We start from the raw sequence: 16,133 nt of genomic DNA on the forward strand, positions 1-16,133 counted from the left end.
CATTCATAGGAAGTTTGTGTAGGAAAGAAAGGAATTGTGTCTGATGCTAGCAGGACAAAGTAAATGAATGCGATTTCAATTCAGTTCAGTTCAGTTGCTCAGTCGTGTCTGACTCTTTGCGACCCCATGAACTGTAGCACGGCCAGGCCTCCCTGTCCATCACCAACTCCCGGAATCCATCTAAACTCATGTCCATTGAGTCGGTGATGCCATCCAGCCATCTCATCCTCTGTTGTCCCCTACTCCTCCTGCCCTCAATCTTTCCCAGCATCAAGGTCTTTTCCAATGAGTCAACTCTTTTCATGAGGTGGCTGAAGTATTGGAGTTTCAGCTTCAACATCAGTCCTTCCAATGAAAACTCAGGACTAATCTCCTTTAGGGTAGACTGATTTGATCTCCTTGCAGTCCCAGGGACTCTCAAGAGTCTTCTCCAACACCACAGTTCAAAAGCATCAGTTCTTCAGTGTGCAACTTTCTTATCAATAAACACAAAGGGTCATGGATGTGAATTCCAAGACCTTGACAATATTAGTCATCAAGATTGATCTTCCAGCCCACTCGTCTCCCTCCCTGGGGTCACACCTGCCTTTTCATTCAGCCTCACACACCTTCCAGACAAATGTCCCCAAATGATTTCATATTATTTTGCAATGCAACAACTTTTCCCCCTTGGTTGTTCTATGGCAAATTATGCAATGTCATTTTTGATAATTGTGGAGTTTTGTCATTTGAAATAAAAATTATGAAAAAGTCTCTTACAAGTAAAAAAGATTCTATTGTAATTCTACATTCTTATACAAACTCGTGCACACACATGAGCATAGATGTCTACGAGGGCTATAGCACAGGATTCCTCGGGAAGACCTGGGCCCAGCTGGGGACTCATCTGGAAGGTGTGTGAAGAATGAAGGCAAAGGTGGGTCTGAGCACAAGTGGATGGAGAATGTGCCCTTATGCAGGTGTGTGTTGTCCAATTCGATAGCACTAGGCACGCATGGCCATTATTTAAACTGCAATAAAAAATAAAATGAAAACTTCAGTTTCTTGGTTACATCACCCTCATTTCAAGTCCTCGATAGCCACATGTGGCTGTCCATAGTGTATGGACGGTGGTGGTGTCCAGCGGCCTCCGCACTGGACAGTGCATTGATAGGACGTTGTCATCACAGGAGATCTTGTTGGACACGGCTGGTCTTATGGGAGCCGGAATGAGAGGCCAAGTTAGAGACGTGGGGATGGATGGTTGGAAGACGGGGGCAGTTCCCTTGAGAGTCAATCTCCTTGTGTCTGGGTAATGTTCTGAATTAATGAAGCCAGGTCCAAGGCTAAGGGCACCTGCACTCATGGGGCATCTCTGCCTCACCCCGTGGGTAAGACAATACTAACTTCTCGTTTGCCAGAACAGGGTGACGCCATCCGCTGTCTCCAGTTTGTTTGGGTACACTTTGCTTTCCACTTATAATTGAATGGTTTCACATCATAGGCATATGCTGTATACAAAGCTCAGTGATGTCCACTTAGCCCCCCACCAACATGACTCCACTGAGAAAAAGCCTGCTTCCCAATTTGACATCAGTCACCTATCCAGTGACCAGATCTCCTGGAGTGAGCCAGAGGTAGAAACTCTACCTTTTGTATTTCCCCAAATAATCACCACTACTGTGAGCATCTCCCCAGACTGAGTGCAGCTTTAATGTCTAAATATAAAGTGCATGTGTTTACACACGACTCTAAATGTAAGCAGGGCTCTATTGCTGTGCATCTGAAAAGACAGCCACGTCTCTGCATGGGTAAGAACGAGTCACGTGGGACCTCTCGGAGATGGCTTTGTCCAGGGTGATTACATGGAACACAGGGATCATTCTTGACACTTTGAAACTAATTCAAAACCAATCTGGACAAAGTGTTGGAGTTTCTGGGGATGAACTAAAGCATCGTGGAGGATTCATCCAGCCAACTAGATTCAAAAATATGCAATGCTGGGTGTATTTCTTATTGGAGGAAGGAGCTTAACGTCTTTTTATTTTGTACAAAAAGTGAAATTATATTGATTTTTGTCATTGCACTATTCTATTGTACATAAAATATGATTTCACGGAACTTTCTGGGAGGACTGAGGTAGAGTCTAAGGTCATTCAGAACATCGGTGGTTTTCTGCTGCATTGCTGAGTCGACAGCTGAACCTTGCTTTAAGGCTGGGCTGCACAGCTGTACCAAACCTGCGTTTCTGACACTTCCTCTCCAGAATGGACACCTTCAAGATGAGGCAGGGCAAGTGTATTCCTGGTCTTACTCCCAGGGGTCCTGACGGGTAGGAGACAGAGCCATGCCTCTGTGCCAGCTCAGCAAGATTCAGTGCAGCTCCCACGGGGAAGGAGAATTCTAGAAGCTGCCCCAAGAGCCAGGCTTGTGTGTTCCACATCCTCAGGCCTCTCTTAAACCTACAGAATTAAAATCTCTGACTTGGTGATAAAAGCATTTGGCCAGCACAGGGGGGTGGGACCGTCCCCAACTTACGATGAGCGTCAGGATTTTAGGGTCCACGTACTCTCTGTGTTTTCATCCCTTCCAAGCCACCAGAGTTTTCAGCTCCTAAGATAGTGATCTTGGTAGAATGTGATGGGAAAGGCTTAGAATTAAATCCAAAAATGCCTGAAGCTGTCTTGAAGAGCACCCAGTGAGCACATGGCCAGCATAACTGGAGGGCCACTGGGGACTCAGGCACCTCCAGACTCTCTCCGCCCACTGACAGGCCCCATGTGGTGGAAGCCATGCAGCCCCCATGGTGCCCCCTCCCCACCCCCTCACACCGGCCCGATTGCTGCTCAGGGATCCTCTGGCACCTTCCCACCACTGTCTTTGCACTGAGTCACTCGCAGAGGCTGGCAATGGCCTGCATGACATCGTACAGAATCCACGGGGAGTCCGTGGCCAGGTAACTGGGCAAAATCAAGGCCTCCTGAGGGACGGCACCGTCCTCTCTCCTGCCTGCCTCAGCACCCAGCAGGAGCCTCTTCTGGCCTTTACCCCCCCTCCTCCTTTGCAATCTGGCCACTAACACTACATCTGCACCCCCTCCCCAAATGAGGTGAAAAAGCCAATGAGATAGGGAATTCCCTAGTGGTCCAGTGGTTAGGACATGGTGCTTTCACTCCTGGAGCCCAGGGTTCGATTCCTAGTCAGGGAACTCAGATCATGTAAGATCTTGCAAGCCATGGCAGTGCAGCCAAAAGACAGAAGAATGTGCTGAAGCCCAGTGGAATGTATTAGCCTAACTATAATTAGTTTGAGTAGCTGAGCAGCGTATAGCTCTCTCTGTGCTCAGCCAAGCTGACCAGCCCCCTCCTTGGGCTCCCCCCCGCCCTCAGGTCCTGCTGAGGCCTGGCGCCTCCCAGGCTGAGTCCTGCTCCCTTCGGAGCTTGAAATAATACAGGAGATATAAGCCTGAAATTCCCAGAAGAAAACTACAAATTGCTAAGGAACATATGAGCACCACTTTTTGAATGAAATGAGCAATAAGTACTGGAATAGCTGTTTGCCATTAAAGGCTGCCTCCTCCAGCTTTTGTGGTTACTCTTGAATCCTCACTTGCAGATTTTACAAACCCCAGCCTCCCTTATTTCTCTAGAGAGAATTACCCTCAGTGCCAGCCGTCGTCTTTGATCATAACCTATGGTAAGAAACGCTGTCATCTAGTGGCCCAACGTGCACACACACAGACATGCATATGTAATTGAACAGAAATTTCAGGAAGCACCGTTTCCCTTGTTAGGTGCAAAGCCCCCTCTTTCCTATTCTGTTCTGTTCTATCTGCTTTCCTTTTTTAAAATGCTGGTCATGAAATCTCCAAACTGGTTTCATGATCCAACGATAGGTCAATCCCAGTGAATCAGAAAGCACTGAATTGGAGAAGAACCGTGTTGAAGGGCTGACACACCCAACCTCAGACTTGCTCTGAAACTGCAGTGACCAAGGCCGTGCGGACTTGCTGGAAGCAGAGAGAAGTGGATCGACGGAACAGAACACAGAGCCTGGAAACACTGGCACAAAGAGAATCAGCTCATCTCTGACACAAGACTGAAGGCAGCACAGCAGAGCAGAGACAGTCTTTTCAACAAACGGAGCTAAAACAACTGCCACCCGCGAGCAAAAGATAAATCTAAACACAGACATCACACCGTCACAAAAACTAACTCCAAATGGATCACAGACCTGGATGTAGGACGCAAAACCACAAAACTCCCAGAGTATGACGTGAGCGACAACCTAGATGAATAGAGGAGTTAGCGATGGCATTTTGGCTACAATACCAAAGGCACAGTCCACAGAAGTAGAAAGCAAGCTGGACTCCATTAAATTTAAAAACTTCCACTCAGCAGAAAATACAGAATTGACATTGTCAACCACTCCTAAGAAGAGTGGCTTTTCCAAGAAAATTTGACTCCTTGGATATTTCTCCTCTGCAGATTCAGTCTCAGGGTTCGGGCTAGGATTAGGACTAGGGCTTAGGGGTTAAGGGTGAGGGGTTAGAGGTTAGGTCTGTTTAGGGTTGGGGTTAGAGTTAGGATTTAGGTTGAAGTGTTTAGGATTATAGGGTTGGGGTGGGGGTCAGAGTTGGGGTCATAGTCATCCTCAGTGTGGCCCCTTGGCTTTCCACCCCCTGCTTCACTGGAGTCTCCAGGGCTCCCTTGCTGCTCTCCACCAAGTAGGGATATTGAAGTTCCTACATGTGTCTCCAGGGCTTCCCACATGATGCCAGTGGTAAAGAACCCATCTGCCAATGCAAGAGACATAAGAGACACCCGTTCGATCTCTGGGTCGGGAAATTCCCTGGTGGAGGGCACAGCAACCCACTCCAGTATTCTTTCCTGAAGAATCCCATGGACAGAGGATTGTGGTCGGCTATAGTCCACAGGGTCACAAAGAGTTGGACACTACTGAAGCAGCTTAGCACGCATGCAAAGGTGTCTCCAGACCAGACGGCGTGGCTTTGACCCTGTAGAGAGTTGCTCAGTGTAACCAAGGCATGACTGTCACTGGGGGAGGAAAAGTCTTCTTAAGATCATGAATTGGGGGCAGCTTTACTGCGTCTGCCTGGAAGATCTACCCAGAAACCCCTCCCCAATGAGATCTACACACGATACCACCAGAAGGGATTCTTTAACTCCAAGCTGCATTCAGTTGAAAATGTGTTCTGTAGAAAAGTTCCAGTCCACACGGTACAATAAAAGTCCCTAGAATTCCCACTCCAGCATCAGCGAGCCTCCAACACTGACCTATGGACACAGGACTTAGTTAAGGAGGCTTGGCAGAGGCTGTCCATGACTCATCACTTCTGCGCACACAGCTGACAGGTCCAGTGACTCTGCCCAAGGCTGCCCCTCGGCACCAGAGCCTGCTGTGCCTGAGTGAGGGCTGAGCAGGGGAATTACCAGCCTTGACAGGCGGGCAGTCTGTCCTACCTCCTTAGTCCTGCCCTGTGGGACCTGCCCACCCGGCCACCACAGGGGTAAGTGGCTTGGAAGTGTGCCGGGTGCTGCCTAACAAAATAACAACTAACAAAATAAACAACTTGCCCTCCAGTCTGTGTCTTAGGGCAGCTTTGGACGAACCCAAACTAAGACAAGAATGTCCCTGGAGTGAGACGACGGGGCTATAGAAGGGAAAACGCCCTTCCCAAAGGTCAGATCCTCACAATTTAACTCCATCAGTATGCTTGCAACCCAGACCTCAGCAGAATATTTGAATGTAGGAACAAATGATTTTCAAGTTCCTCTTGAAAGAAATATATATGAAAGCAGAAAGGATTCTTTTTTAAGAAAAATGATAAGGGATTTCTTGCCTTCCAAGAACCCAAATACCTAGAAAGTGATGCATTTGTATGTATGCCTGAAATTAACCCAACATTGTAAATCAACTATACATAAATTAAAAAAATTAAAAATAACAAAAATATTTTAAAAAGGAAAGAGGCAAAGTTTACACACTGTAGCCCTGGCACAGAAATGAAAGAACCGTTTCACAGGACCAAAACAACAAGCTCAAGAAACGGAACTATATTTCAAAAATCATGTTGGAAGGATTAGCTTACTCTATGGAGGGAAAAAAAATCAGAACTTTATCTATGACTTACCCTAAAATAAATTTCAGATGGAGGAAAGTTCTAAAGATAAATATCTAAAAGTATAAAATACTAAAAGGAAACAGAAGTAAATGTGTATACATTCTGAGTGAAGAATCGTTTCCCAGGTTCCCCAGAGATTTCTCAAGATTTCCTTGACCTTTATCACTATGAGAAATTAATGTTTAACCAGCGTATGATGCTGGAAAGGCAAGGGCTCACAGATCTGAAGCAGTGAGAAGAGTGCAGGGCTTCAACCCAACTACCCGGCTGCTCCCGCGTGTTCTCTGCAACCCCCAAAGCTGGCAGATCTCAGACAGGAGTGGAGACCCAATAGGACCAGAATTCTCAGCAAGTAAGTCCTGCTTTCTAACTTGATTACAACTGTTGGAAATGGCAGGCCCTGTGGCTTTACTCTGCCGCCCCAGTGCTGGGCTTTGGTGTAAAGCTCAACTGGCTTGGGAAACTGGAGCTCACAGGGGCAGCGTGCCGTCTGTGACCCTGGGGGTGCTGAGCTGACATGCGGGTGCTCACAGGGGCATGCACCCACCCATGTGATGAGGCAGACACGGGGCGCCAGCTCTGGACGGCCGCTCACAGCAAGCACAGGACACACGTGGACTCCTCTGCTCTCTGCCACGTGTCACCCATGGGGTCTGGGGCTCCGAGCTCTGTCTCTTCCTCTCTAAGATGGGGGTTTTAACTGTACCTACCTTGTCAGGCTTGGGGGAGCACTGATTCTCATAATGTATGGGAAATACTCAGCATATCGGAGATGCTGAGTAAGTATTAGCTCTTCCCTTACGTTTCTAACAACTGTGACCCTGCAAGGCTGTCCCTTCGTGACACGCGGTGTAGTCTCCTCAGAGGTAAATTCAGAATCTAACTGTGCAGTGGGATTTGAGAGGATTGAAGGATCTTCCCTGCCAACCTAGCAGGCTCACTATAATCCCATCGGAAGATGCAATTCTGGAGGAGAAACCTTTGCTTCTCCATCCAGCTGGCGTTCAAACAAGAACTTCTGGGTGTTTGTTGCATGCTGAGACTCACATACTTGGTCCCCATTCATATCCTCATTTCACAAAGGAGAAAACTGAGACAGAGGAGGTGAGAGACGTGGTCCAAGACCTCAGAACTCATGACCAAGGACTGGGACCTTCCCGTACCGTCTGAAGCTTTCTGTCCTGCTACCCTTGGAGAGTGGTGCCTTTTTAAAGCACCTATGAAGTCTGAGGCTTGTAGTGAGCACCCCAGGAAGAGTTAATAGGAGCTGCTTGGAGATCAAGGAGGACGGTCTGGAGGGATTGGATGGGAGATGTGGGGCTGTTGAGGGGTTGTGGTGGGAATGGAAAAAGTGGGAGGGGGAAATTCAGGGCACATCTGGGAGGTGGAAAGTGCAGGGCTGAACAAGAAGTGAGAGGCTTCGGGTTCCAAAGCGGGTGAGGGCACATGGGCATGGTCTTCTTGGGAAGTCTCCCCGTACCTGGCCTGGGGGCCCGGTGCTCCCAGTCCTTGAGGGTCTCTTAGGAGAGGTCCTGATGGCCATCTTCTGAGGACCTCAGGAGGCTCTCGGTCAGCCTAGCGATCCCTTGTGATGGGGCCAGATGACAGGTCTGAAGGAGTTCACCCCTGCTCTTTGGGCTCACTTGTATGAAGGCTTGGGACAGACATGCCCCAGAGAACTTCACTCAGAGTGGATTGATGACATTCTGAAACCAGGAAAATGTTGGTGCTGCTTAAAATTTAAATCATAACTTTCAGACTTTTAAAAATTACTAAATGATGTGTAAAGAAATAGAGCTCTGAGTTTCAATGCACCTGGGCCTCTGATGACTAAGGAAGAACAGGGGTGTTTCACTTTACAGCAAGGTCATTAACAAGTAATCTATTAAATGGCATGACTTTATAAAATGATAAAAGGTTCAGTCCACCAAGAAGTAATATATTTCTAAACACATGTAGACCTAATGGAAAAGTCTTAAATATATTAAGCAAATTTTGGTACAACTATGGGGAGAAATCAGCAAATTCACCACTATAACAGATTTCAACACATCTTCAGCAATGACTGTGAGCTGGACGATAGAACAAGCTAACAAGAACATTAGTAAAGATCTAAAATATGTCAACAAGTAAGAGTCTTGGTTTATTGGATGTACTGTCTACCGAATGATTAGAATAACCCTCCACCGAATATTAGAAAACACACTTTCTTCTCTAGAGTACATGAAATGTTTACAAAACTTCAGGATGTATTCATAGCAGGCTGAAGGAGAGTTTCAGTATCTGTCAGAGAATTGCTAAAATACCAGTTGCTTTCCAACCACAGTTCAATTCAGTTAATTAAATTACAACTGAAGAAAAAAATGACTAAAAATTGCTGTGCATGTCTGAAATTTGGGGGGAAGCTACTCTTTAACTCACGAATCAAATTTAAAATGTAACAGAAATTAAATAATGCTTGGAAATAAGTAGCCGAGAGGAGCTACTCTACGTTCAAGGTCAGGAGGGGCAGCCGTGAGGAGATACCCCTCGTCCAAGGTAAGGAGCAGCAGCTGTGCTTTGATGGGGCAACTGTGAAGAGATACCCCATGTCCGAGGCAAGAGAAACCCAAGTAAGATGGTAGGTGTTGCGAGAGGGCATCAGAGGGCAGACACACTGAAACCATAATCACAGAAAACTAGCCAATCTGATCACATGGACCACAGCCTTGTCTAACTCAATGAAACTAAGCCATGCTGTATGGGGCCACCCAAGATGGATGGGTTATGGTGGAGAGGCCTGACAGAATGTGGTCCACTGGAGAAGGGAATGGCAAACCACTTCAGTATTCTTGCCTTGAGAACCCCATGAACAGTATGAAAAGGCAAAATGATAGGACACTGAAAAAGGAACTCCCCAGGTCGATAGGTGCCAAATATGCTACTGGAGATCAGTGGAGAAATAACTCCAGAAAGAATGAAGGGATGGAGCCAAAGCAAAAACAATACCCAGTTGTGAATGTGACTGGTGATAAAAACAAGGTCTGATGCTGTAAAGAGCAATATTGCATATGAACCTGGAATGTTAGGTCCATAAATCAAGGTAAATTGGAAGTGGTCAAACAGGAGATGGCAAGAGTGAACATCAACATTCTAGGAATCAGGGAACTAAAATGGACTGGAATGGGTGAATTTAACTCCGATGACCATTATATCTACTACTGTGGGCAGGAATTCCTTAGAAGAAATGGAGTAGCTATCATGGTCAACAAAAGAGTCCGAAATGCAGTACTTGGATGCAATCTCAAAAATGACAGAATGATCTCTGTTCATTTCCAAGCCAAACCATTCAATATCACGGTAATCCAAGCCTATGCCCCAAACAGTAACACTGAAGAAGCTGAAGTTGAATGGTTCTATGAAGACCTACAAGACCTTTTACAACTAACACCCAAAAAAGATGTCCTTTTCATTATAGGGGACTGGAATGCAAAAGTAGGAAGTCAAGAAACACCTGGAGTAACAGTCAAATTTGGCCCTGGAGTATGGAATGAAGCAGGGCAAAGGCTAATGGAGTTTTGCCAAGAGAACGCACTGGTCATAGCAAACACCCTCTTCCAATAACACAAAAGAAGACTCTACACATGGACATCACCAGATGGTCAACACTGAAATCAGACTGATTATATTCTTTGCAGCCAAAGATGGAGAAGCTCCATACAGTCAGCAAAAACAAGACCAGGAGCTGACTGTGGCTCAGATCGTGAACTTCTTATTGCCAAATTTAGACTTAAATTGAAGAAAGTAGGGAAAACCACTAGACCATTCAGGTATGACCTAAACCAAATCCCTTATGATTATACAGTGGAAGTGAGAAATAGATTTAAGGGACTAGATCTGATAGAGTGCCTGATGAACTATGGATGGAGGTTTGTGACATTGTACAGGAGACAGGGATCAAGACCATACCCAAGAAAAAGAAATGCAAAAAAGCAAAATGGCTGTCTGAGGAGGCCTTTCAAATAGCTGTGAAAAGAAGAGAAGCAAAAAGCAAAGGAGAAAAGGAAAGATATACACATCTGAATGCAAAGTTCCAAAGAAATAGCAAGGAGAGATAAGAAAGCCTTCCTCAGCGATCAATGCAAAGAAATAGAGGAAAACAACAGAATGGGAAAGACTAGAGATCCTTTCAAGAAAATTAGACATACCAAGGGAACATTTCATGCAAAGATGGGCTCGTTAAAGGACAAAAATGGTATGGAGCTAACAGAGGCAGAAGATATTAAGAAGAGGTGGTGAGAATACACAGAAGAACTGTACAAAAAAGATCTTCATGACCCAGATAATCACGATGGTGTGATCACTCACCTAGAGCCAGACATCCTGGAATGTGAAGTCAAGTGGGCCTTAGAAACACTACGAACAAAGCTAGTGGAGGTGATGGAATTCCAGTTGAGCTATTTCAAATCCTGAAAGATGATGCTGTGAAAGTGTTGCACTCAATATGCCAGCAAATTTGGAAAACTCAGCAGTGGCCACAGGACTGGAAAAGGTCAGTTTTCATTCCAATCCCAAAGAATGCTCAAACAACCGCACAATTGCACTCATCTCACACGCTAGTAAAGTAATGCTCAAAATTCTCCAAGCCAGGCTTCAGCAATATGTGAACCCTGAACTTCCAGATGTTCAAGCGGGTTTTAGAAAAGGCAGAGGAACGAGAGATCAAATTGCCAACATCTGCTGGATCATCGAAAAAGCAAGAGAGTTCCAGAAAAATATCTATTTCTGCTTTATTGACTATGCCAAAGCCTTTAACTGTGTGGATCGCAATAAACTGTGGAAAATTCTGAAAGAGATGGGAATACCAGAACTTCTGACCTACCTCTTGAGAAATCTGTATGCAGGTCAGGAAGCAACAATTAGAACTGGACATGGAACAACAGACTGGTTCCAAATAGGAAAAGGAGTACGTCAAGGCTGTATACTGTCACCCTGCTTATTTAACTTATATGCAGAGTACATCATGAGAAACACTGGGCTGGAAGAAGCACAAGCTGGAATCAAGATTGCGGGGAGAAATATCAATAACCTCAGATATGCAGATGACACCACCCTTATGGCAGAAAGTGAAGAGGACCTAAAGAGCCTCTTCTTGATGAAAGTGAAAGTGGAGAGTGAAAAAGTTGGCTTAAAGCTCAACATTCAGAAAATGAAGATCATGGCATCTGGTCCCATCACTTCACGGGAAATAGATGGGGAAACAGTGTCAGACTTAATTTTTTGGGGCTCCAAAATCACTGCAGATGGTGATTGCAACCATGAAATTAAAAGACGCTTACTCCTTAGCATATTAAAAAGCAGAGACATTACTTTGCCAACAAAGGTCCATCTAGTCAAGGCTATGGTTTTTCCTGTGGTCATGTATGGATGTGAGAGTTGGACTGTGAAGAAAGCTGAGCTCCGAAGAATTGATGCTTTTGAACTGTGGTGTTGGAGAAGACTCTTGAGAGTCCCTTGGACTGCAAGGAGATCTAACCAATCCATTCTAAAGGAGATCAATCCTGGGTGTTCATTGGAAGGACTGATGCTAAAGCTGAAACTCCAATACTTTGGCCACTTCATGCAAAGAGTTGACTCATTGGAAAAGACCCTGATGCTGGGAGGGATTGGGGGCAGGAGGAGAAGGGGATGACAGAGGATGAGATGGCTGGATGGCATCACCGACTCGATGGACATGAGTTTAAATAAACTCCAGGAGTTGGTGATGGACAGGGAGGCTTGGTGTGCTGCAATTCATGGGGTCGCAGAGTCGGACATGACTAAGTGACTGAACTGAACTAAACTCGAAATAAGTGATAAGGAAATATACTAATTTTAAAACTTGAACTATGTATTGAAAGCAGCACATAGAAGAAAGCAAATAGTTTTAAATGCTTATATTAGAAAGTAAAAAGGCCAAAAAAATAATGAGGTAATCCCTCAACTAAAGATGTTAGTAAAAGAACAACAGGATAAAGATCACTGCATGCAGGCAACAATAAAGACAAAGATAAATCAGTGAAAAACAAATGTAAATGAAAGAGGATCAACAAAGCCCACGGGTTTTTTTTTTTTTTTTTAAGTTAGTACAATAGACACAGTTTTGGTAATATTAGCTAAAGACAAAAAGAGACAGGAATAGATAAATAATACAGTAATAAAAGGGGATATAATTATAAATCTAACAAACTAAAAAGCTAATGACTGTATCATAAAAAAGAATTCTTGTCATTAAATCTAAAAAGCTGATGAAATAATATGAAACTGGGTTCAAGGAGAAAAAGAAATCCTGAAGAGTCCTATAATAAAAATAAATTGACATTAAAAATATATCCTCAGAAATGAAGGGGAGGGGCAAATGATTTTATGTATGATTTCTTATACTCTTTTAGCAACTGAAAAATTCCAAATTTCAAAATTATATGACTGTTTCAGAGAATCAAAAAAGAAGAAATTACCTTCAGATCAGTCTGTGAGACTATAGACTCTGACACTAAAACTAGAGAAAAAATTCTATACAAAATGTTAATGCACCACAGTTTTATCCCAAGAATAAAAAGATATTTGAAAATTAGAAAATTTATTAATGTGACTCATCACTTAACAATTCAGAGTAGGAAAACCATAAAACTTTTTTACTTTTGGTGCAGAAAATATTTTGATAAGATTAAACATCTATTTATTTTTAAAATAGGAATAGAAGAAATCATCTAATAAAGAATATCCGGGGACTTCCCTGGCAGTCCAGTGGTTAAGACTCCACACTTCAAATGCAGGGGAACAGGTTCAATCCCTGGTTGTGGAACAATATCCTTCCATGCAGCGTGGCCAAAAAAAATTTTTTTTTAAGAGTATCCAATAAAACCTGGCTGTGAATAGTACCATGTTAGAAGTGGTCCTTTTAAAGTCAATGGGATGAGATGTTCACCAGCACTGCTTCTATTAATACTGCGTCAAAGGCCCTACCTAGAACAGTGACAGGCACATACAGAATTTTAAAAGTTAAGTTTTCTAGCAATCACATTAGCAAAATTAAAAATATGTGTGCACTAGAGTAGAATATTTTAGTTAGAACAACAAAGTGAAACGTAGCCCTGCATTCAAATTATGTAGTGGAGAAAATTTCCACATTGCTTCAGTTTTTAGATTTAAATTTAAATTATTAAATAACGTTAACAGAAGCATTCATTTCCGCAGGAGCACTGGCTGTACTTCAAGAGCTCAGTAGCCAGATATGGTTCATATCTCTGATGTGGGACAGTGCATCCTAGACAGTGCAATGAGACAAGAAAATCAAATATGTAAAAGAACTGGAAAGAACAACATTTTCACGATTCACAGATGATACGACTGACTACATTGAAATCCACCTGAATTAACAAATTATTGAAAATTCTGAGACTATAGTTAGGTGCCCAGAAAAAACGTCAAACACAAAATCAATTGGAATTGCATATGTTGGCAATAAACAGCTATTTTCCTGGATTATGAACAAGAAAAATGACCTTTTCAAATATTTATGAGACATTTTGTTTCCATTTCTGATAAATGCTTGTGTTTCTACTGAATTGTCTTCTTTACTGAAAAGTTCTTTTTAAATGCATATTTCTAAACCCATCATTAATAATATACATTTCAAATCCTTTCCTCCACTCTACAGGTTGTCTTCCTAGTTTATGTACTTTGAAGAACAGATATTTTTAACAGTAACGTAATCAAATATGTCAGGGTTTTATGGTTAGCTGATTAAGGAAACCATTTAAGAAATATTTTTCCTCTACATTCATAAAAATGTGTCTATTTTTCTCTATTATCCTAAGAAGTTTGCCTTAATGGTTAAGAATTTAATCTATCAGGAATTTATTTTTATAGAGTGAGAAACGGATTCAATTTCATTTTTTTCCAAGCAGCCAACCAATTGTTCTAGAACCATTTAATAGTTTAACCTTACTCCATTGATTTGCAATTCCACAAGTTTATTTTCTAAATTCTTGTGGCATTTTTTCCTGGGCTCTCTATTCTGTTAGCTTTGCCAGACGCCTATCCTTATATCAAAACTGTTACAGTTCTGCAGCTTCATCTGTGTTGATAAGAGTAGAGCAGGAATGTAATACTCTTTTTTCTCAAGAACATGCTGGTCATTCTCAGACTTAGGCTTTTCCATTCATATTTTAGAGTCAGATATCTGGGTGGGATTTTGATTAAAGTGTTATTGAATTTGTTAATCAGTTTGAGTGAAATGGAAATATTTACAACGTGGAGTGCTCTTACCGGTGAGTGGCCATTTATTTCCATTTATTTAGGTCTTCTTGAGTGTCCTCCCAGGAGCTTTTGTGTCTCTTCATACAAGTCTTGCACACCTTTTGTAAGATTTTGTTACGGCCATTCCTAGTGTCCTGTTTCTGACTGAGTCAGAGCTTGTCACTGTCCCTGGGACGGGGAAGAAGCCACCCAGGTTACCAGCAGGGTGAGAAGCAGGTCCAAGCTCAGACCTGGGGCCTGATGTCTCAAGCCTGCGCTGCATCTTCAGGAAACTTCACATCTTCTTGTTTCTTGTTGTTGTTCAGTCGCTCAGTTGTGTCCGACTCTTTGCAACCCCATAACTGCAGCACGCCAGGCTTCCCTGTCCTTCACCATCTCCTGGAGTTTGCTCAAACCGATGTCCACTGAGTCAAAAATTCTTGTTTCTACCTTCCAAATCAATTCATATCTATTTATTCTCTTCCCTACAATTTACTCTCCAAGCAACAGTTGGTGGAACATTTAAGCCCTCAGGAACAACATTTCTCAGCCTCCAAGACTTCAGTGACTGGAAATGCCCTCCAAGAGCTGTCAGGCCCCATGTTGGGGCTCCCTTCTGGGCGGTTCCCTTCTCACAGGCTTGGCTTCTTAGCCCTGGTCACAACTGGCCACTGTGGCTTTCTCTCGGCTTCTTCACTCACCATCTGCATCCACTCCTGGGCTGTCACACAGCAAGCTCATCTGGCAGTGCCCAGCCTGTCTGGTGAAGGACGCCCTGCTAGGTCACATGTGCTAGCTGTGTGACCCTGGACAAATTTCTGAGCCTCTCTGGGCCTCCATTTCCTTATCTATAAGCTGGGGGTGATGATCATATTTACCTTCTTATGGGAGTTGTGAGGGACTGAGTGATTCTGTGTAATAGGAAAAAAAAAAGCCTATACAAGAAACTTTTTAAATGGTAAATGTAGTATTATTGCAGTCACTATGAAACGGGAGGTTTCACTCTGGTCTCACGGCGCCCTCTCGCAGCGGTCGGTCATCTCATCTGGATCCCTCCACTCAGCCTCCACGGTGATACAGGATTCACAAGGGTCTGCGCTGGGCCAGGCTCCCGGCTCAACGGGCACCGCGTGCAGATCCCGCTGGAGCCAAGCTTTCCAGCCATCTCGTCCAACTTTCCCCCTCCCTTCCCGGCCTCTAATCGTGCAGAGCGGGGCCGGGAGATCAGATCCTCTGTGGCTCCTGGCGAGGTGGTTCCGAGCTCAGTCGGCACAGCACCCTGAGGTCTGATCCCTGCACTCAGAGCAGCGCGGAGAGAGGGAGGAAGCTGCGCGGGGCGGGCCCTGGTCCCTGCAGGCCCCGCCCACCGGCCCGCCCACAAGCCCCGCCCACCGGCCCAGCTTTGGCCCCGCCCACTGCCTTGGCCCCAGCCTGCTGGGAACCCAGCAAAGCAGATGCCCCTTTGAGCAGATGCTGTGTCATTAAGGCCAGGGGGGAATGGCTGTCTGTGGTCTGTGCGGAGTTCCCAGCTCCTGGCTGCACCACATGCCACGTGTGTATATGTTTGTGATGGTGTGTGTGTACATGGCTGTGTATGTGTGCCCTGTGTAGTATATGTGTATGTGTGTGTGCCTGAGCATGTGTGCCGTAAGAGAGTGGATGGCAGGAGCCGGGGAAGCTGGTGCCCTGCTGGCCTACGTGCGCTCCGGCCAAGGTGGGCTCTGGTCTCAAGCCTAGGTGGGCTCTGGCC

General features: G+C 44.5%; 1 protein-coding gene across 2 annotated transcripts in view; it reads left to right on the forward strand.

Annotated features, from left to right (window-relative positions):
- Positions 1–6,290: 6,290 nt before the first annotated feature.
- The window catches only part of DDC (dopa decarboxylase), a 100,030-nt gene continuing 90,187 nt past the window's right edge, over positions 6,291–16,133 (forward strand). The window contains exon 1 of one of the 2 annotated variants that reach the window (XM_006073507.3): positions 6,291–6,476. The gene's annotated coding sequence lies outside the window, so the exon portion shown is untranslated. Of the gene's footprint in view, positions 6,477–15,815; positions 15,936–16,133 lie in introns of those variants that run through there. The other variant, XM_044946400.1, reaches the window with a different exon arrangement.

This window comes from Bubalus bubalis, chromosome 8 (genome assembly GCF_019923935.1).
Source record: "Bubalus bubalis isolate 160015118507 breed Murrah chromosome 8, NDDB_SH_1, whole genome shotgun sequence".
NCBI lineage: Eukaryota > Metazoa > Chordata > Mammalia > Artiodactyla > Bovidae > Bubalus > Bubalus bubalis.